At 51.0% G+C, this 20,229-nt stretch overlaps 1 protein-coding gene across 12 annotated transcripts in view; it reads right to left on the bottom strand.

The window, feature by feature from the left end:
- Positions 1 to 20,229, bottom strand: part of Atp2b2 (ATPase plasma membrane Ca2+ transporting 2) — a 333,232-nt gene that overhangs the window by 107,869 nt on the left and 205,134 nt on the right. The gene's annotated exons all lie outside the window — the stretch shown is intronic.

The raw sequence follows: 20,229 nt of genomic DNA on the forward strand, positions 1-20,229 counted from the left end.
CCAGCCATTCATAGTCACGAGGACATTACTGACCCACAGTTTGGTCCCCAGCATGAGCTCAAGTGCATGGAGCCCTCACCTGGAGCGCCCACAGACCAGCACCCAGGACAGGGGCTGCAGACCCCTGGAGCCAGGAGGAGGAAGCCGCCTCTTTCTGCCCACAAGGCCACTGCAGGAGTGCAGCGTCTGTGGGCTGCCAGGAGAGAATCCAATCCACCCAGACACCCAACACCAGGGCCCAGGCCGGCAAGCGTTGGGTGACAAAGGGCCCCTGCTGAGCTCAGCTGAGCCTGGCACCAGGACTAGCCCTGCCCAGCAGATATGGACAGCTGTCCATCAGGGCCAGGGGCAGTAAGAAGGAAGGGGATGAGGGGAGGAAAGTCAGCCTGAGCCTGGCCTCAAGCTAGCTCTACTTGTGCAGTCTCCCTTCTTCACCGTCCCCTTCCTCTTCCACATATTTTACAGCTGAAGCATTATGGTTAATTTCATGACCTTGAAGCTGAAGCTCAGAGAGGGAAAGGAGCTTGTCCACATGCACACAGCCAGAAAGTGGAGGAGTCCAGAGGTACTCTCCTTTTCCCTTTCTGGGAGGTGCTCCCTCCTTTCTCTCTGAAGTGCTGAGCTGGTGGTAGACTGTGCCAGGCAGTGGTTAAGAACACAGGATCTGGAATCAGAGTAATCCAGATTCAGATCTGAGCTCTCCTGCATCCTGCCTGGGGAATCCTGGGCAAGTCCTTTTGAGCCTTCGTTCCTTCATCCATAAAGCGGGGACAATAATAGTCACCCTCCTCTGCCTCCTGGCTACTTTTGTAGGTGCTGGGAATAGCGAGCCTCGGCACTTAGGCAACAAGGGTGGGCCAGGTGAAGGCAAAGGCAGGTGAACACTTATGACACCCAGGGCTGCCCTAAACTTACTGGTATAGAAGAAGGATCACTCTGTGGTCCTGAGCTGTGTCACCTAGCTTCCCTGAGTACTAGTTTAAATGTCCATAATTTGGGAATACTAACACAGAATCTATTACTGGCACATGGCAAGCATTTATTGAGGACTCACCACATGGCAGACGTTGTCATTTGGCTCAGGATAGCTAAATCTCAGAGATGGTGTGCAGACTAAAGAGCTCTGGAAGCCACAATTTATGGGTTCAGATTCTGGCTTCTTCCCCTCCCAGCAGAATGAGAAGAAAATTAACTTTGGTTTCATTATCTTAAGCAAAAGGGGATGGGAAAGTAACAGAATCTACTCTGCAGGTGCTATGTGGGCTGAACGAGGTACCTCATGTAAAATGTTTAGAACCAAGGACGGCAAGTGGTAAGCATTCAGTAATTGTTGCGATCATTATTATCAATCAAAACCACGTTAGGAGAGAAGTAGTTTTGTTATCTCTACAGAGCATATGCAGAAGCAGAGGCCAAGAAAGGTGGAGTAAATTACCCAAGCTCACACGAATTGGCTGTGGTGGAACTGGGATTTGAACCCAGGAAGTCTGGGTCTAGAGACACACTCCAAGTCAGGATGCTTTGGGGATTCTCCTGATGAATCTTCCTCAATGGGTTCTTAGGAGGCTTAAATGAAGTACCATATGTGAACTAGACTGCTTTGCAAACCACAAGGGACTTTTTAAACTTGAGGTGCTACTTTCTATCTGTTCCCCTGCTACCTGCAGCATGGCTTACAGGCACTGATAATTATATCTCTGACAGCATGAGCTATGCAGATCGTTAGCAGCAATTATATCTGCGATCACAATAGTAAGCACGAGCTAATAGGCTACTGTCGATATTAATGACTATTCTGTTAAGATGAACCGTGATTTCCAACCCTGTCCATCCACCCATCCAGTCACCCATCCATCCACCCATCCACACCCCCATTCATTCATCTAACTGTCCATCTAGCCATCCGTCCACCCACCCACCCATCCATTTAATGATCATTTTGTGAGAACCTACTGGTGTCAGGCACTAAAGAATCAAGACATGGTCTCTGTCCTCTAGAAGCTGGAAGTGAGGCGGAGGGACAATGAAATTAGTGATTTCCATGACCTGATGGGTTTGCCGCTACGAGAAGTCCCGGGTGCTGTGGACACCCAGAGTAGGAAGACCTGATTCAGCCCAGGATAACGGGAGAGGCCTTCCCTCTCATCTCTGAGCAGGGAATATTTTTTCCTGCAGATTAAGTGGGATTTAAGTAAGAAAAAAAAAAAGGACCAGAAAGAAACTAAATATACACTGTCTGCCGGTATATGTTGGGATAGGCATGGTAAAAGGTGCAGGAAGAGACTGATGTGAGCAAGTATGGAGGGATTAAACTCTGGAATAAGAGAATCAGTGGAAAGTCAGAGCTCTGCTGGTAGGTGAATCATACTTTTTTCCCTGTCTCTTTTGATGTTCCATCCCTGCATCTCACAGGTGCATACGCTCGCTCACCCCTGGTTCTGGGTGTCTTGGTTTTTTCCTTATAAATTGCACTGCTCGCTTTGGTACTTGCTCTTCCTGGGAGAGTTGCTCAATTCAGAACTGTGAGGTCCATGGGCACAGAAGCACTTGATGATATAAAACAAATAATCTTCTGACAGACTGATGGATCTGAAGACCTGGTAGTTAGCACAGAGTCTATCAGCTGCCTCAACCCTGCAGACCTGCCACACATCTGTATGGAGCACTCTCTACCTCCTGAGTCTTCAACTCCCTAACAGCTGCTGTCCTCTTCATCTCAGTGTCTCTTCCTCACAAGCCTCCCTGACCACCCAGCCCACATACGTGCTCCTGGCTCCTAGACTCCTCCCAGATTGTAACACATTTCATCTTTTATTGCTCAGGCCTGCTTAACACTCATCTGAGAGCACCATAGGGACAGTAGTCATGTCTACTTTGTACCCAGGGCTGTACCAGGTACCCGGAAGGTGCATGTTTAGTGAGTGGATGAATATCTACCTATAAGAGGTGTAACTGTAGTTGGGTACTCAGACCTCAGCTTCTTTATCTGTAGGATGGGTGAATGCTTCCTATCCTGCCTCCTTCATGTGTTTGCTGGGAGTCAAGAGAGACCCCCAGAATTGGTGAGACATACCCTTGCCTTCCCCTCCCTGGCTTCTCTGTAACCTCGCAGGGGTGTGAAGCTGAAGCTGTCTCCTCAGCCACAACTCCACCAGATTCTTGTGTTCTTGTTGCAACTCCATGGCTGAGGGATTAGAGAGCTGTGTGACCTTGAGAAGTCACCTAAGACTGCTGAGCGAGCCTCATCTGCAAAGTGGAGATAAGAGCATCCAGGTACTACAATGCTGGCTTTCTTGAGTGTTCCCACCCCTGTTATTAGCAGGTGTGCCTCCCCCAGGGCTTCCTCATGAGGCTCAGTTGCAGCCAGCTTTCAAAACCACACAGGTGGCCACCCTTGTTCTAAGCCAGGGGCAATGCAGGCCTGGACAGGGTGTCCAGCCAGTCCTGATTCAGAAAGGTTGAGCAACACACAGGGGGTCATTCAGCTAATAAGGCCACAGCCCAGAGAGATGCTCCTCCCTGCTTTCCTGGCCCCTGTTGTGTGACATTGATCAAGCCCTCTCTCTCTCTGGGACTCAGTTTCCCACGTGTCAAGTGAAGAGATTGGATTAGTGCTCTCTGAGGTCCCTTCAGGCTCTGAAGCTCCAAGCCCTTCAGAATCCAGGAGAACATTCTGACACTATTAGGTTTATGTACTTCATTTTCATCGTATTAGCATTTAAATGACTGTATTGTTACATTTCAATGACTCAAGAATAGGTTAGGGGCACCTTAATAAAAAGTCTTTGCTAGGAGAGATGCTGGCAGAGGAAGGAAAAAAATATATATATGTTTAGTTAATTTAACAGAGAAGGACTCCTATCTTTTTTTTTTTTTTTTAAGAACAAAACAACAACCTCCTCCCAAACCAACAGCTTTTCAAATCCTAAGCGAACCATGGTAGTTGGGACAGTTGCAAATGAATGTGGTAAAAATAACTTTTGGATGCCCAATCCTTCTGTGTTAAGATGTGCTGAATTTAAATGCCACCAATGTATTTTTAAAGTCTCCATTTCCTTTGAATCATCCCTGACAGCAATGATGATGTGGGGATGCAAGTCTGGTATGGAGGTCCCTGGTGACCTAGGTCCAGCTATGCCATTTACTGCTGGTGTGACTTGGGCAAGTCTCTTAATCTCTCTGTGGCTCAGTTTCCTCATCTTCAAAATGAGGGCAAGTTCAGTCAGTCTTGCATGGCTTTGTAAGGATTAACTGAGAAGGCGCTTGTTGACTATCAGACAGTGCTGGTTTCACAGTAACTTCTAACTATGATATTTTAAGTCACTTTCTGATTTTACCTGTGGCTGAAACAGAGTGGCCCTCACAGGCTGACTTTAAGACAGAATTCTGAGCTGACTTGGCCACCCCCTCTCAGGTTCCCTGTCCCCTCTCACATGGCTGGGGAGCCTTGCAGCTTGTTGGCACAGCACACAAGGCTGGTTTCCCTCTGCTGAGGTCTGGGTGAACTACCTGTAGCTCCCACAGAGTAGGACACTTTACTTCTTCTGGCTGCAAATTCTGGCCTTTCTGGAATGGCCCCAGAGCCCTTGTGATGGGGAGCTGTTCTTCCCTGTGGTAAGCCAAGCCTGGCAGCCAGGACAGAGGATGGTAGCTCCTCTCTAGCCTCACCCAGAAAGCGCTGGCCATTCTCTTACCTAGCTCTCTGGGGGGTGGGAATTTCCTCTGCACGTGTGTGAGAAAGAGAGAGCCTGATGGATTCAGGGTGAGCATGGGTGTTGGTGTGCAGTGAGTGTGGGTGTGCTGGGTCAGTGGATGTGCACTATGGTTGATGTGTTAGCATAAGTGGGCCAAGGCTGGGGGACAACTGAATCAGAAAGAGTGTGAAAATGCTGTGTTGGGTTGAGTCTATAAGTCACTGTGTGATGTGCGTGTGGCCAGGGCAGGGTACCCACAGTGTCAGAAGACACATGTTTGGTGTGAGTCACCCTGAAGGACAAACTTTACCAGGAAGGTCTAGTGGAGTATGTCAGCATGAGTGTATGTATACACGAGCTTGAGTGAGCCAGAGAGATTTGTGCTGCCCCATTTGAGTGTGCAAAACCACAATGTGTGTGTGTGCACATCAAAGCTGACAGTGACAATCTTAGCTTTGCATTCTCACAGTTGAGAGAGAACAGAGAAGGAGAAAAGGAGTGGAAAATGAATACCTCAGAAGTGAAATTCAGTGCTATTTTTAGACAACTCCTATTCTGTTAACCAGAAAAGGAAAATCTAAAAAAGATAAAGGAAAAAAAAATCCCACAGAAACAGCCTTGCAGGCGCAGGTGGCAGGAGCAGGGCTGGGGGAGGACAGTTAAAGACCTAGGGTTTTGTGGGCAGCTTCTTCTCCTTAGGGTCAGCTGTCTCCACCGTCCTCTGTTCTCCAGAGGGGCTGCCAAGGTTGGATGCTAGGGACAGCCTCCATTTCTTGTCCTCTACATGCTTCACACTTGCGCCCATCTATCAACTCATCCACTTGCCCATCCACCTCTCCATTCACCCTCTTATCTGTCCATGCCTCCATCATTCATCCACCTACCCGCCTAACTGATAAATCAAGAGAGTCACATGGCAGGGCCTGCCTTTGGCACTCAGATTATATGGACAGTAAGAGAGACACTTAGACACCCCCCCTTTCTTGCTGTAAAGGGCCATTTCACTCTGCCACAAAGAGCCTCCACATAACCCTGTGGTCAGGATCTACAAGCTGAGTCAGGGAATTCCTAGACAGGTTTTGGTTTAGATATCAAGAGTTTGTAACCAAAATTACCCTTGCCTGGGCATCAGATCCTTTAGGTCCCACTCTTGGCTTGACCACTACTACTAATGGCAATTGCATGACAAATGACTTCCGTGAATTGTGTCCATTTTATAGGCCAGGAAACTGGGGTTCAGAAAGCCTGTGGATAGTCCAGGTCACAGGGCTGGGATGTGACATAGTTTAAATATGACTTCTGCAGTTCAAAGTCCCTATCTGTCCTGTGTCCCAGTGCGCTTCACTAACTCATAGTGTGGCTTTGGGCCAATGCCTCAGTTTCCTCTGCTGTAAAGTGAGGGTGGGGGACGGACAGATATCCAGCTTGAAGGGCCATGTTAACATCATCCTGGAGGATCTCCTATCCCCTGACACTTGCTTCTCAGGGGATAACAGGTGTCTCCAGCAGGAAGGGATGTGCCAGTTGTAGGCCAAGTCCTGTTTGTCTGGAGGCAGAAGGAAGGGGAAATGTCCCAGGGTCAGGAGACATAACTTGGCTAGAGATCATCTGCCTTCGCCATCCATGGCCCCCTCTGGTCTCTGCACTGCAGTGTTTACCTTCCAAGACTTTCACCTTCATGTGCTTCAGGTTCAGAGTCCTTCCCTTTAAAGCAACCCTTGTGAGTTTTCTGATGAGGTGAAAATGGTGCAGTCGCTAGCAGAGGAAGCCTCATCGAGGCAGCAGAGTGTTGGGTAGGCTTTACTCAGGATTGCAGGAGAGGGGACACAGTGAAAAGGCTGGCTATGGTGGCCTATCCGGGATGGATCAGCTGATCTGGACCCTGTTCTCTGGGTCCAGGCAAATGTCTGTTACCTCTCAGCCTCATTTCCTACCCCACAGCCACACTGAATTTCTTTAAGTTCCTCTTTGCTGCCTGGGCTGCTCCCATCCTCTAGATCTAGCTGACCTAACTGGCCACAGTGACATGTCCTTCTGCTTTTAGCCCCCTTGCTCTTTCCCGGCTCCTCTTCTGTCCTGTGGGCTACAAGCAGAGACCTAAAGGACAAAAAATGGTAAGAGCAACACTAATGCTGTGTGTATTAAGCGCCAAGCCCTGTTCTATACAGTTGTTACTCAACTTTTCACAACAACCCTGATGCCCTCTCCAGCAGGCCAGGACTCTGCCTTGCTGTCTGGTTTCTATAGAGAAGCACAGATTTCTTCTGTGGTGAGCATTCTGCCACACACAACAGGTCTGGCTGGTGGGACCTCAGGCTTCACCTCTGACAGTGGAAGCCTGGGGCCCAGGGAGCTGTCTCTGGGGACAAAGTGTTGATGGATGAACAGAGGTGGGTGATGGGGAGGGACTAGGTGGCTGAGGTCAGGGAACTTGATAACATCAACCTTCCTCTACCCCCAGCAGGCTGACCAGGACTGAAATACAGCACCAGTTGGGAAGGCAAAGAAGCTAGGCTTGGGAGACTAGTGCCACTGGGAGCTGTCCTCAAGATCCCAGTGCTGACTGGGGAGGTAGGGGTGGGCTTTGAGGATGACATAGGAGGGAGCTGTCCAGGGCTGTGATGCTGACAAAACAAAGTGCCGTAAGCGCTTTCTGAAAAAGCAATGCTGACCATTGGGCAGTGGGGTTAGAAAGGTCAAAGCCAAGGTGCCCTCTGAATCTGGGGTGCTGGTTGTAAGTGCTGGGGATGGCACTGAGCCTCTTCCATGAGCTCCTGAGTAGGCACAGGGAGCTGACTCCTGGTATTTGATGCTGATGCCCAGTATGGTTCTCGGACAATGGAGCTGTTGCAGTGAGCAGACCTGGGCAGAAAAAGAGAAATCTGAAAAGGCCACTTGGGGGCACTTAAATTATGGACAGAGAAGCCATCTTGGTACATCAATGCCATCTGCACTAATGCCAGAAATTCCACTAATTAGTGACTCATTGTTTTGCATTGTACGTGGTCCTTTTCCTCTGGCTCCTGCCAGAGGAGGGATCTCAGGCTAACTGAATTTATTCAGTTCTTTCTTGCATAGGATAGGAGAGAAAATTCACTCACAGAGGTTCCAGGATGTGCCTAACTTGAGAGACTCCTTTTGAACATCTGAATGAGTCCTTTGGGGTCCAGATCACCAAAGCAGGAAAGGCTGTATGTCTATGGAGGTCAGGAAGCCTAACTATTGAGAAAGAGGAGGGTGGAAAAAGGCATAAAGTGGGACTCTTGGATCCAAAGGTAGTAAGAAGAGAGAATGATGCAGGTGAAGTATCTTCCAATCTAGACCTCTCACTACTGTGGCCGGTTGCTGTCCTATCTCTTCTAAGCTTAACCAGACCTGTCCCTGGCTTGACAACTATGCACTCATTGCCATCCATACCTGATCCCAGGTTATCTGTACCCAGAGACTCCTTGGTGAAAATCCAGAGAACTCTGTGATGCCACCACCTTGGCCTCAAACCAGCAGGAGGTGCATCAGAAGGCTAGGCAACCAGAGGAGAAACTGAGAGCAGGTGAGAATAAATTGTAGTTCACACCTGGGATGCCTCCTTCCCCTGGGCAAAAATGTCTTTTCCTTCCTCTCCTGATACTCTTTCTCTGGGTGGAGCTTTGGGTCCCCAGAACAGGGCTACTCAAAGGCCAGTTCCCTGAGCCCCTCCTCTGTGTTGGCATCACCTGGGAGTTAGTTAAAACACAGGTCTGCAGCCCCTACCCGGCATGGCAAATGAGTGTCTGGTGGCATGGGCTGGGGATGAGAAGCCAGAAGAATTACTGCCCTGGTGCTTTGGGCTCCTGTCCCCTCTCTCCAAGGATCACTTTCCCTTGTAACCAACACTCCCCTGCTTCTGGCGCTATGGTCTTGTGGGTCAGCTTCTGGCTCAAAATCACCCTGGTTGCCTCTCCTCAATATCCATATGCTATTGCCTGATAAGCTAGACCCCTGGGTGGCTTCTGGGGATGACTGGCACTGACCAACTCCAAGGCGCTTTCCAGTCTCCATATTCTTACTCATGGTAGCTGTCCCCTCTCTTCCCTCCTCCTTCTTCTTGCTCTACCAGGGTTTCTTTGACCACATCTGCCCAAGATTCTAGGTTTTTCTGTTTGGGGCCAACTGTAGGCTCTCCCTGTGGTTCTGCCCTTGACCCTTGTAGTTTCTTGCCTTCTTGAGTGACACTGCCCACTTGGTATCAGTTTGCATCCCAACACAAGTGGCTCCTAAACTGACCCTTCCACTGGACTGACCTCTCAGCTCTAGAAGTGACCTTCCTGTGGCTGGCAGGTATCCCCTCTGAAGGTGCCCTAGGCCCTCAGTCTCCCCCAATGTCCTTATCCTCCCATTACCCTGTGTTCCATGGCATCTGAAGCACCATCCCTTGATGCTCTCTCATTTCCATCCAGTCAGGTGCCCAGTCAGGACAGCATGGCTATTCATTTTCTCTAATCCCCCCACTGCAAATTTCAACCCCTTTCCTGCTGCTGCCCTAGGCTACCCTAACTCTCACCCTCCTTCATTGCCCCCATGCTGGAGGCAGTATAAATGATGGTGGCCACTTTTTGGAGTAGCTTCTAGGTGTCAGGAGCTCTGTTAGCTTCTGCACACACCTTATCCTACAACAACCTACCAAAGTGGATATTTAACACCTATTTTACAGGTGAGGAAACTGAGGCCCAGGGAGGTAAACACCATGTGCAAGCTCATACAGCTGGAAAGTGGCAGGGCTAGAAGTAAAATGGGGTCAATTTCTATACCCCCCATATTATGCCATCTTTTGGGTTTGAGCATGTCACACTCTGGATTAAAAAACATCAATGGTCCCTGCCTGGTGCCTGTTTTAAAGAGAAATCTCCATGACCGTGGTCCCCAGGGTTCTGCCCGATTGGCTCCATGCTGGTCTGTCTGGGTGTGATCTAATGGACATCCCTGCCATTTTCTGAACGAATACACACTCCTACCCCACCCCCCTTCTGCATGCATGCCCCCCCCCCCCCCCCCGTTCCAGAACTGTCTACTACCTGATTCTCTGTTAATTGAAATCTTACCTGCCAAGACCTGGTTCTAATGCCAACTTCTCTGTGACATTCTCTCCACAGTGGGACACTGTAAATTTCAACCCCCTTGCTGCAACTCACTCATCACTAATTCCACATCCTCCACCCTCTGTCCTGTGTGGGCTTTTCCTCCTTGCCTTCCCCATGAAACTATGAGCTCCTCAAGAACATGGCCTTCCTAGCCCCCAGCTCAGGACAAACCTCCACCGGCACTGGGTTTGAGACAGAGAAAGCACTGGATGACGGGAGGACACTGGGAACAAGGTCTCCGAAGGAAGTCTGCATTTCATAGCAAAACTGGCTTACCAGATGGTCGTTAATATCTCATGACCACTGAACTCAGTGCCAAACATCGTGCTGTGGCTTTGCAGGCATCACGTCAGCAATCCAGACCCAACCCTAGCAATAGTACTGGGATCCCATTTTCAAGATGAACAAATGGAGGCCTTGCAAGTTAAGGAGGCTGCTGAGGGTCACACGATGTCAGGATTTGAACCCAGGCTGAGTGTTGTTGGTGCCCCTGCTCTGAATCACATAGTGGTTGTCCAGGTGGTGGGACACGCCTGGAAGCATCTGGGGTCAACTGAGGAAGTATCCCAACCCTTCCTGACCACAGGGTTGGGCCCCCATCTTTGCCACACCCAGTGTTAGGTCCTGAAGGGATACTTGAGGCCCATCACCTTCTGCTCAGTCTTAGAGGTCAGGGCCAGGACATTCAGAATATTCCAGAAAGCATCCCAGGCCCAGGTGGGGTGTGTGGGGACCCACGATGCCTCCTACTCAAGCTCATGCTCAGCCTTAGCTGCATTGTTCCCACCCCAGACCCCCGACCCCCAGAATTGCAAACCCTATGAGCCTGGGGAAATTTCTGGCTTCTGCATCCATCAGGTCGATGGATTGGTGACCATCCTAGCCAGAGTGTGACCAGGCTACTTCTGCAGCTCTCCCCCTGACTTGGCATGGCTGTCCTCGGCCACTGTGGAGATGAACAGAATCTACTCGGCACCTTGAACAGATGGTGCCACTTCTAAAAATAACGCTCCCTGCTCAGCCGAGTCCCGCGACAGAAGGGGCTGCGGGTGGGGGAGGGGGCTGCTAGCTGCTTTCACCAGCCATCTGTGTGGGGACAGATGCGAATGCAGTCTCCCGGGGGTGTGGACCCAGGGGACCCTGGGCTTGCTGAAGCTGTGTAGAGCCCTGGGCCTCATGCCCAGCTTATGCCCCAAGAGGAAAGTAAGCCAAGCATGGTGGGTGTGAACAGTCTGGTTCCCCTTCATCTTGCCCTCCTGGGCCCCTCCAGCAGCCCCACACGCATTATTGCATGGCCCACCTGCAACGTCCTCTCCTCTCTCTGCCTGTTACCTTCTACTTGGTCACTGGGTCTTTCAGGACACCTCTTTGAGATGGAGAATTCTCCATCTCTAAAGCCTTCTCTCTCTCTCTCTCTCTCTCTCTCTCTCTCTCACATGGGCCCAGCCTTGGATCATAATCTGGGATTATAGATATGTACAATCATGCCCAACTTTATTTATGGAGTAGGCTTTTTGCCCAGGCTGGCCTCAAACTGTGAGCCACTCAGTCTCTACCTCCTGAGTAGGTAGGATTACAGGTGTGAGCCACCATGCCTGGTCCTCTCTGTAGATTTGTTAGCCACTTTTTAGTTAACTCATAATTTAGTGAGGTTAGAACCTCTTTGAGGCTTAGTTGGAGATGTTGGCTAGACCCTTTGCTCTAGCACTACTGAACGGCTGTGAGTAAATCAAGTCAGCTCTCCGGCCTCAGTTGCCACATCTTTAAAATGGTGACAATACCAGTCTGTTTCTCCCAGGGTGGCTGGGAGGATAGTGTGAGTTAATCCAAGGCCAGGGTTCAGCCTGCCCATCAAAAGGCACATGGTGAAGGCAATTTCTAGAAGGAGAATGGAGGCCCAGAGGTGGAAGGTACTGGTCGAGGGCTACAGAGCAGGTGCTGGCAGAACTGGGCCCAGGCCCAAAGCCTATCAGACATCACTGTCCTGAGCCACCCACCTTCTTCTACTTGTGGATGCTCCAGGGTGTGCAGCATAGGTCCCCCTGAGGGCCAGCCCCTCCCCAGCCTGAGCAGCTGGACTGGTAGGCCTAAAGGACCCCCTGAAGAACCTCCTCCTCACTTCTTGCCAAGAACCAGCCCTGAGGCCCCTCTGTCCTTAGCCTTGGGCTGACTTCTCCAACTCTTTAAGGGGATTCAAGCCTTGCCCAAACTCCTCAGCCAGAACATTCAAGAGCTCAAAAGCCAGTGTGCTCCCAAGGCCCAGAGAGACCCCAGGCCCAGGTCTCTCACCCCAGCTGGCTCTGCTCCCTCTTCTTCCCAGCCTTGAAGCCATCTTCTACTCCCAAGACCCACATCTGAAGAGGGCAACTTGGAGTATGGGAGGGAGTCTCTGCTGCCTCTTCCTGCACCCCATTCTGAAATTTAAAATACCTTCAATATCAGTCCACACCGTGCAGCCTCCATGGCCTACTGTCCCCAGGCTATGTGCCCCACTGCAGATCTCTAAGTCAGGGATCTTCCTCCACCCACCATCCTCACTTCTGGCCTTTGTGGGTATTGCAGCCTCTGAGAGTACTTGCTTTTTAATGCTCAAATAGAGGACTTTGTGGCCCCATATTCCTTATTACAAGAAATGGACAAGGCCAGAACTGCCACCTGTTTCTCTCTTAAGGGTTGGGCCTGGCATGAAACAGGTATGAAGTTTAGGGGCTTGGGTGTGTGAGTCTCTAGTGACTGGCTCAGACTCATGAATACCTCAGACCTGTACTGAGCTGTGTCCTGTACAGTTAGAGCCCCAGAATGGCCCTACCAAAGGCTCAGAAGAGATCATGGTTCCTCAAGTAAGCCTTAACTCCAGAGACCTGAAGGGACCTCAGAGATTAAAACCCTGTGATGCTCGATCCCTCTACAGCGTCTGTGTCAAGTCCTGCCCACTCTTGTGATAGTATGCAATGCTGGTGGTCTCACAGCTCTCTAAGTCAAGCTGGAATTTTCTTCTTGCTAACAATTTTTATTGTTGTACAGCTACTGGGTGTTTCCCCACCTACTCTCAGCACTGCACAGAACATCCCTGCTTCCTCTTCTCCACTGGAAACACCATCCATGTGCATGGGAAAAGACTTATCTGTGTAGGTCAGGGTGGGGAAGAATGTGTGCACAGAGTGCAACCAGGAGTGTAAGCATAGATGTGAATCTCTGTCAGGGAAGGACAAAATGCAAGTGTGTGTGTGTGTGTGTGTCCCCATGTGTGCGTGCAGACATGTGTCTGTGTTTTGGGACAGGGAAGAATGTCTATGGTGTGTACAAGCTTGCCAGGGTGGGGAGGTGCTGAGGTGTACACAAAGTGTGTGCATTTCAGAAATAAGACTCTGGATTCTGTGTGTGTGTGTGTACATGCGTGAGTGTGTGTGTGTTGTGAGAAAGCCAGGGGATGTGACAGAGACTTTTCTTAACTCGAGTGGGGTCACAGTCTCCCAGACTGGGAGGTGGATGGGTAACAAGAGGGAGCACTCATGAAACCCTAGAACAGAAGAGAAAGCTGACCTGCCGCAGATGCCTCATTGTCTCTAGGACCATCCACAAGGCAGTCCGGAACCCCTAAGCCCAGGAACCCCCAAGCCCAGGAACCCCCAAACCATGCCATCAGATGACTTTAGCTCTCTGCTCTTCAGGTTTACCCTGAGCAAAAATGTGAGATCATGCATAGAGCCTACAACTCCATGTCCTGTCACCCCAAACCATGGGTGGATTGGCCTGTCTGGGGGATCTGTGGTTAGTGGTCTTTGCTCCACCATCTTACACTTTGGGCCTCAGTTTCCCCATCTGTAAAATAAGGATGTCATCTAGATGCTTTCCTGAGGTCTTCATATGTTGACTCCTGCTGGATCTTTGACACTGAATTAGAGCTCAGAGAAGGGGCTCTCTCTGGATCAGTCTCTATCTTGATGAGCACGTGTGTGCCCTTAGATCAGCAGAAGTTACATTCTGGCCACTGAAACATCTAGGTGGGGATTTTCTCATGTTAATAATAATTTAAAAGATCAAATCAGAGATGCTTTGTGGCCCACCTGCTATGCCTCAGTACAAGATATTCCATGCTTTCTGCTTTTCCTATTCACCCTCCAGAGCCTGACTCAATGGGCCCCTTCCTCAGTAAACCCTACGCCAACCCCATTCTCCAGGCAGTCAACTGATCCCTCCATGGGATTGTGCCATTTGTGCTCTTGAGGGTCCATCTCTCTCTCAGTCCCTGGCACACCCAACAGACACAGCTGGTACCTTACAAAAGCTTGCCAACTGGGCACATGGAAAAGCAGCTACAGGAACCCATAGCTGGACCCCAGGAACCAGAAGTCTCAGACCTACCCTCTTTTTAACACTTGTTATTGAATACAAAGGCAAAGAGCATGCATTGAGCACCTTCTGTGTACCCAGCCCTGCCTCCAGGAGGAATCAAAGCTGAGGTAGATGTAGAGGAGAGGTGACAGGGAGACAGCCAATGGAATCAAGGCATCTGGGTAGCAGCAATAGGAATAAAAATAATCCCAAGGGTGGTGAAGTTTTATTACTATCAGGGTTGTTCCTTGCATCTACCTTTCTTTGTGCATGACTTGCTAATGCTTGCAACAGCCCAAGGGAGAGGTAGGTGCTTTTTTTCTTTTTTCTCCTTCCTCTTTTTCTTTCTTTCTTTCCTTCTTTCCTTCCTTCCTTCCTTCCTTCCTTCCTTCCTTCCTTCCTTCCTCCCTCCCTCCCTCCCCCCTCCATTCCTTCCTTCCTCTTCCTTCTTTTCTCCCTCTCCCCCTTCCCCCTCTCTGTTTGTGGTACTGGGGATTAATCTAGGTCTCCTCCACTTGAGCTACACTCCCCAGCCCTTTCTTGTTTACTTGTTCATTTCTGAGAGAGGGTTTTGCTAACTTTGTCTAGGCTGGCCTTGAACTCAAGATCTTTCTGCCCCCACCTCCCAACCGAGAAAGGGGTTCATTTTATAGATGAAGAAACTGAAGCTCAGGGAGGTGGAATGACTGGTCAAGGTCACACAGCCAGAGGATAGCTGGCAGAATTTGTACCAGGGCCTGGGCCCCTATGTGGGCCACAGTGGAGTAGAATGTAAAGTTCTGGGGGGAGAGAGAAAGCCAGGGCTGCCCCGCTCCCTCCTCCCTGTACAGGGGAAGGAACATGGCTGGGAGACTGGTAGGTAGAGGCTTTCAACTGCCTCCAGCTTCAGCCTCTTATAGGAAGCCAGGTAAGAATCTTCTCTCTGACTCCAGGGACAGTGTGAGGCCAGGCCTTGAGCAGAAAAGGGCAGGGGCTTTGGCTGACCTGGCGGCTCCATGTGAGGGGAGGCAAGCAGATGGCAGCTTCTTACTGGACTGGAAGAAGTTAAGGATGAAATTCTGAAGCCGCCAGCCTGGCCGTATCACCTGCTGTTAGAAACAGCCCTGGGCCAGGGGGCTGGCAGTCACCTAATGTGGAATTGCTGATGAATTATGTGCCCCGGAGAGGCATGGCTACCAACCCACCAACCCACCTTGTCCCATGGAAGGGACTCTTTACAGTCTAACCTGTTTTGTCTGTAACCCTGGAGAAAGGGAGTAAGGTGTCCATTTCACAGATGGGGAACTGAGGCCCCAAGAGGGCAAGTGACTTGTCTGACAAAGTGTTGTCAGACTCAGTGTTGGGAGTGGGACAAGGCTGGCTAGTGCTGAGGGCAGAACATGTAAGATGCTCACTGTTGGGTTCCTGTCAGTGCCGGATCCTGCTCCCCCCACCATCTGTCTGCTTTGCTATTTCCGGCTGCCTGAGGGAGCCTGGGCCTGCTCCAGCCCTAGCCCAGTCACAGGGCAGAGACAGAACACCCAGAGAGTTAAATACCTTGTGGTATTGTTGTGGGTGAGGCAGCCAGAAGATAGTCAGGGGCTATAGGAGATGCTTAATGCGAGTGTCTCATCACTCAGTGTCTTGGGCAGCAACGGATTTCAGGGGCAGTGGTTCATTTCTCATCGCCACCCACTTAATAAACTTTTGCAGGGAGCCTACTATGGGTCCAGAGCCTGGTTGGAGAGGAACTGGACTCAACCCTGTTCTCAAACAGCTTGGCATTGTTCCCTCCCTGCCTGGCTCAACTCTTGCATGTTATAACAATTTAATAAAATTAATGGCAAGCGAGTATTTTCAGAGCATGTTCTATGAACGGAGCCCCATGCTAACCTCTTCATATGGGTCACCTCTTTTGATCCACAAGTCTATAAGGTAGACATTCTTAATATCCCACTGTACAGATAAGAAAACCGAGTCAGAAAAGGTTCGTGACTGGCCAAGTTCACTCAGGCAGAACACAGTAGAGCTGTGGATGCTGGTAAAAGAATATAAATGTGCAAGGAGTTCTGGAGAGAAGCCAGGAGACCACAGGTGTGATGTGATTTGTCAAGTGCCCAAAGTAAGCACTGTATAGCTCAGAAGCCAGCCCTACAAGGGGGTCAGAGAATTCTCCATGCTTTTGTACAAATGTGGGCTACGGAGTTCCAAGAAGAGGGTGACAGTGACAGCCACTGTATCAGTTAGCAGCGAAGAGGAGGCTCCAGTTTCTCTCTCTCTGAGCCTGACCATGTGCTCCACCTATAAAGATATCCCAGGCCACTGGCCTCTGTCATTCTGAAGGAGTGGGTTTTGTGACAGGCTAGGCTTGGGCAGGTATGGGAAGAATGAAACATCCCTCCTGGGTTGGCCCAGGCAAGGGTCCCTACCTTGAGCCCTCCTGGGAAGGGGCTGCTCTGGGACACCCTGACACCCAAGCCTCTTGTGCTCGCGCCTTGGTTGCCAGGCAACCAGGCAGGCTGTCCCTCACCCCCAGCTCGGGTTTCCAGTGCCCAGGGCTAGAGAGGGCAGGGGTGTGTAATAATAGAAACTTCCCAGCCTGGTGGGGTCTGCTGACACATACCCCTTTTAGAGCTGGGCAGGGCTGGAGGAGTCCTGTGGTCACTATGCAGACAGGGAGACTGAGACTCACAACAAAAGGAGTCACCTGAAGTCACGTCACTGGTGAGGCAAGTTAGGAGGAAGGTAGGGTTGCCTCCGATGTGGAGGCAACGAGGAAGCTGAGCCAGAACAACAGCTTACAAAGTGACAGTGACTACAGGAGAGATTGTGTGCATGGCACAGCTATGTGCCTTCTTCCACAGTGACCCATCTTACCCACAAAGCAGCACAGTCAGATACAGATGCTGTTTTCACAGCCATTTCACAGATGGGGAAACTGAGGCTCAGAAAGATTGAGCAGCTTACAAACAATTACCCTGATAGTGAATGGCAGAGGCTGGATCCAGACCCATGTTCCTGTGACTCTCAAGTGTACAAGTGTCATCTTGACCCTATGCTGCCCCCAGGACCAACAGAAGTCTAAGCAGGCCACCCAGTGACCTGCCACACAGCTGGGTGATGGTGGGGAAGAAGGATTTGAACTCAGGTCTCTGGTTTTAAGGCTGATGCTCATTCCACTATGCCCCGTCCACCAGAAAGCTGTGGGGCAGAACCCTTCTGGCAGGCCTCAGAGCCTCCCAGCCAAGGCATGTCTGCCTCCTACTCCAGCAGGGTGAGGCTTTGGGTGGTCCAGACTCCACTCCCCACCCTCCCCAAGACAGCCCACAAGCCCCAGCATAAGCAGCGACCTTTGATTCTAGGCCACTGAACCTCTCCCTCAGTCCCCCACCCCCGCACCCACCTCTACCTCCACCTCTAGCAACCTGAGCCTGTGCTGGATGGGGACACACAGGTTGCCATGGTGACAGCACACTGGATACTGACCTGGGGACCCACTGGCTGTGCAGGGGAATGGCGGGTCTTGCCTCAAGGGGATGGCTGAAGGGGTGGAGGACCGGGGGGCCCAGGGCCCTGCAGCAGCTATGGTTGCTCTCTGGGCCAGACCAGGCACAGGCTGCTATTTATAATTCTGCTGAATGGGACCAATGGCCCGAGCCACAGTCCAACTGCCTGGGAAGCCCAGTCGCTGCACCCATGGAGGAATCAGCTCAGAAGCACCCTTCCACACCAGCAGGGTACCTCCTGCACCTACCTGTGAGGATGCAGGTGAGGGAGCCAGGGGGGTGCAGAACCCTTCCCATCCCACCCACCCTTGTTCTGGGGCCAGGGCAGGAGAGAGCCTGGGCTCTGGTCTTAAAAGGGGCTCAGTGAGCTTGTGTGTGTGTGTGTGTGTGTGTGTGTGTGTGTGTGTGTGTGTGTGTTCTAGGAATTCTCTTATTAGAAGGGGGAGAGGGGAGGGTATGGGAGGAGGGGAAAGAGAAAGGGAGAAGGAGGCTGTAAAACAGGAGAACTTGAGAGTCCGGGGATGGGAGAGAGGGGGGAGCACAGGAGAGAAACAGAGGCAGGCTTCAGAGAAGACAAATGAAGACTTTAGAGAGAGAGGAAGGGGGACAAGGAGGGAGGAACATAGATCTAGAGGAGAGGAATTAAAGCCAAGACACAGAGACTGCATCAGAGATGGAGTGGGAAGACACAGGGAGAGGGCAAGAGTGGCTGACGTCTGCAGAGTGCCCTCTTGCCACCTGCAAGTCTTTGGCCCTGGTTTGCCAGTCTTCAAGCCGCTGGTTGGGTGGAGAAGCCGGAAGGCAAACGTCAGCCAGGTTTTAGGGGACAGCTCAGTGATAGGCAGAGAGAGGACATCGACCCCAATGCCTGTACTGACTGCCTGGTGCCCTGGGCCAGCTCTGTCCTGGGCATCCCTCTTCTGTCCTTCTTGCCACCGGGGGCATGGGGTAGGGCAAGGACTGCTCCAAGGTCACCAGAACCCAGCTGGGAAATGGCACAACTCCTGAGGCTTGCCGGGTTGTCCGCCCTCGGATCCCAGTTATTTTGGGAGCTGAGCAGCCAGAGTGCACTCCCTCCTCCCTGTTCACAGGCCAATGGCTGCTGACTAAAACATTCTCTCAAGTAAATGTTTCCCCCAAACCCAATGTCACTGCTTCTGGAAGGCCTCCCAACTCTCCAGCGCTAACTCTCTCTCTGCGTTGTCGCTTCAGTGTAATGCTCGGTCCTGGGAGCCACAGCAGAGGTTCATCTGCCTGTCTCCCCCATCAGATCATCAGTTTTGTAACACGGCTCAGGCTCCCCATGTGTCCTCAGCACCACAGGCATATTTGATACACACGCCTTACTAAGCCACAGGGGCAACCCAACAGCAGCAGGCATGGCTAGTGCTTACTAAGTGCTGATGGTGATGGTACCCCGGAACCTGACATGCACTGAGCATCTCAAGCAGCCTGCTGTGAGCTTCATTAGCACTCCATCTGTGACAAACAAGGAAACTGAGGACCCACCACCTCACAGTGGGGAAGTTGTTGAACCAAGATCTGATCCAAGGCAATCTGATTTTAAAGCCCATTTACATGATTGCCATGCATACAGTTCCCCACTCATAGGAATCTGCTCAAGAACCTCCTGTGACTCCTCAGCACCCGTCAGATAAAATCCAAACACCTTACCTGGTGCTGGTCCCTTTTCTCTATTTTTCTTGTCCTTTCAGGTCTCATTTGCTCTCCTTTGACCCCTTGCTTCTAGGTTCCCTTCTATTCTTTGATTCATTCACTCAACAGTTATTTAATGAGCACCTACTGTACGTCAGGCATGTTGTGTTTGCTTGTCTTCTGCCAGGGGAGTCAGACTGAGAAAAGTGCTATGAAGAGAAGGTAGCATTGCCACTAAGGCTGTCAGGAGACCTGATTTGCAGAATGGATGTGCAAAGAGCTGGGGCAGTCTGTTCCAGGCAGGGAACAGCCACTCAAAGACCCTGAGGGGGAAGGGGCAGGATATGCTTGGAGAAGGGTAGGGGCCAGGTCGGCAAGTCTTTGAAGACATAGCCAGGCTCTATTCCAGGTGTGGAGAGATGTCTAATGAATTCTTGGAGGTAGATTAACACAATTACTTATATTTTGAAAGACCCACCATCACTGTCAAGTGGGATCAGGAACAGGAGAAAGAGAGGAGGCTCCTACATCCTCCAGGTGTGAGGGGACCAGACTGAGGCCATGGGGAGGAGAGGGGACTGTGGAGGTAGGAAGTGGAACCCACAGGACATGCTGAGGAGGAGGATGATGGGCACTGGACCTTCAGGAAGAAGGCAGTGGGGGTGCGCTCACTGCAAAGGGAAGTCAGGTAGGGAGCTGGGATTTGGGGTGGGTGGGATGGCTTGGATGGGCCAGATCAAGAGTCTGGTTTTGGACATGGTAACTCTGTCTGAGATGTGGTTGGATGTACAGAGCCCGGAAGAGAGGCCAGTTCAGACAGAAAGGCAGGAATCACAGCCACTTCTAGGCCAGACTTACAGCTCAGGGAGGGGTGAGAGCAGAAAAGGCTCAATGTTCAGGCTTAGCCTTGGAGATCAAGTAGAGGGAGAGACTCATGGCTTC

The sequence above is a fragment of the Castor canadensis genome, chromosome 10 (genome assembly GCF_047511655.1).
Source record: "Castor canadensis chromosome 10, mCasCan1.hap1v2, whole genome shotgun sequence".
NCBI classification, from domain to species: domain Eukaryota; kingdom Metazoa; phylum Chordata; class Mammalia; order Rodentia; family Castoridae; genus Castor; species Castor canadensis.